The following is a 2,480-nucleotide window of genomic DNA, read 5'->3' as shown; positions in this document are numbered from 1 at the left end:
GTTTAGGGTTTAGGGTTTAGGGTTTAGGGTTTAGGGTTTAGGGTTTAGGGTTTAGGGTTTAGGGTTTAGGGTTTAGGGTTTAGGGTTTAGGGTTTAGGGTTTAGGGTTTAGGGTTTAGGGTTTAGGGTTTAGGGTTTAGGGTTTAGGGTTTAGGGTTTAGGGTTTAGGGTTTAGGGTTTAGGGTTTAGGGTTTAGGGTTTAGGGTTTAGGGTTTAGGGTTTAGGGTTTAGGGTTTAGGGTTTAGGGTTTAGGGTTTAGGGTTTAGGGTTTAGGGTTTAGGGTTTAGGGTTTAGGGTTTAGGGTTTAGGGTTTAGGGTTTAGGGTTTAGGGTTTAGGGTTTAGGGTTTAGGGTTTAGGGTTTAGGGTTTAGGGTTTAGGGTTTAGGGTTTAGGGTTTAGGGTTTAGGGTTTAGGGTTTAGGGTTTAGGGTTTAGGGTTTAGGGTTTAGGGTTTAGGGTTTAGGGTTTAGGGTTTAGGGTTTAGGGTTTAGGGTTTAGGGTTTAGGGTTTAGGGTTTAGGGTTTAGGGTTTAGGGTTTAGGGTTTAGGGTTTAGGGTTTAGGGTTTAGGGTTTAGGGTTTAGGGTTTAGGGTTTAGGGTTTAGGGTTTAGGGTTTAGGGTTTAGGGTTTAGGGTTTAGGGTTTAGGGTTTAGGGTTTAGGGTTTAGGGTTTAGGGTTTAGGGTTTAGGGTTTAGGGTTTAGGGTTTAGGGTTTAGGGTTTAGGGTTTAGGGTTTAGGGTTTAGGGTTTAGGGTTTAGGGTTTAGGGTTTAGGGTTTAGGGTTTAGGGTTTAGGGTTTAGGGTTTAGGGTTTAGGGTTTAGGGTTTAGGGTTTAGGGTTTAGGGTTTAGGGTTTAGGGTTTAGGGTTTAGGGTTTAGGGTTTAGGGTTTAGGGTTTAGGGTTTAGGGTTTAGGGTTTAGGGTTTAGGGTTTAGGGTTTAGGGTTTAGGGTTTAGGGTTTAGGGTTTAGGGTTTAGGGTTTAGGGTTTAGGGTTTAGGGTTTAGGGTTTAGGGTTTAGGGTTTAGGGTTTAGGGTTTAGGGTTTAGGGTTTAGGGTTTAGGGTTTAGGGTTTAGGGTTTAGGGTTTAGGGTTTAGGGTTTAGGGTTTAGGGTTTAGGGTTTAGGGTTTAGGGTTTAGGGTTTAGGGTTTAGGGTTTAGGGTTTAGGGTTTAGGGTTTAGGGTTTAGGGTTTAGGGTTTAGGGTTTAGGGTTTAGGGTTTAGGGTTTAGGGTTTAGGGTTTAGGGTTTAGGGTTTAGGGTTTAGGGTTTAGGGTTTAGGGTTTAGGGTTTAGGGTTTAGGGTTTAGGGTTTAGGGTTTAGGGTTTAGGGTTTAGGGTTTAGGGTTTAGGGTTTAGGGTTTAGGGTTTAGGGTTTAGGGTTTAGGGTTTAGGGTTTAGGGTTTAGGGTTTAGGGTTTAGGGTTTAGGGTTTAGGGTTTAGGGTTTAGGGTTTAGGGTTTAGGGTTTAGGGTTTAGGGTTTAGGGTTTAGGGTTTAGGGTTTAGGGTTTAGGGTTTAGGGTTTAGGGTTTAGGGTTTAGGGTTTAGGGTTTAGGGTTTAGGGTTTAGGGTTTAGGGTTTAGGGTTTAGGGTTTAGGGTTTAGGGTTTAGGGTTTAGGGTTTAGGGTTTAGGGTTTAGGGTTTAGGGTTTAGGGTTTAGGGTTTAGGGTTTAGGGTTTAGGGTTTAGGGTTTAGGGTTTAGGGTTTAGGGTTTAGGGTTTAGGGTTTAGGGTTTAGGGTTTAGGGTTTAGGGTTTAGGGTTTAGGGTTTAGGGTTTAGGGTTTAGGGTTTAGGGTTTAGGGTTTAGGGTTTAGGGTTTAGGGTTTAGGGTTTAGGGTTTAGGGTTTAGGGTTTAGGGTTTAGGGTTTAGGGTTTAGGGTTTAGGGTTTAGGGTTTAGGGTTTAGGGTTTAGGGTTTAGGGTTTAGGGTTTAGGGTTTAGGGTTTAGGGTTTAGGGTTTAGGGTTTAGGGTTTAGGGTTTAGGGTTTAGGGTTTAGGGTTTAGGGTTTAGGGTTTAGGGTTTAGGGTTTAGGGTTTAGGGTTTAGGGTTTAGGGTTTAGGGTTTAGGGTTTAGGGTTTAGGGTTTAGGGTTTAGGGTTTAGGGTTTAGGGTTTAGGGTTTAGGGTTTAGGGTTTAGGGTTTAGGGTTTAGGGTTTAGGGTTTAGGGTTTAGGGTTTAGGGTTTAGGGTTTAGGGTTTAGGGTTTAGGGTTTAGGGTTTAGGGTTTAGGGTTTAGGGTTTAGGGTTTAGGGTTTAGGGTTTAGGGTTTAGGGTTTAGGGTTTAGGGTTTAGGGTTTAGGGTTTAGGGTTTAGGGTTTAGGGTTTAGGGTTTAGGGTTTAGGGTTTAGGGTTTAGGGTTTAGGGTTTAGGGTTTAGGGTTTAGGGTTTAGGGTTTAGGGTTTAGGGTTTAGGGTTTAGGGTTTAGGGTTTAGGGTTTAGGGTTTAGGGTTTAGGGTTTAGGGTTTAGGGTTTAGGGTTTAGGGTTTAGGGT

Source organism: Mangifera indica, unplaced genomic scaffold, assembly GCF_011075055.1.
Source record: "Mangifera indica cultivar Alphonso unplaced genomic scaffold, CATAS_Mindica_2.1 Un_0163, whole genome shotgun sequence".
Lineage (NCBI taxonomy): Eukaryota > Viridiplantae > Streptophyta > Magnoliopsida > Sapindales > Anacardiaceae > Mangifera > Mangifera indica.
The sequence above is the reverse complement of the archived record's forward strand: the minus strand, read 5'-3'. Positions refer to the sequence as shown.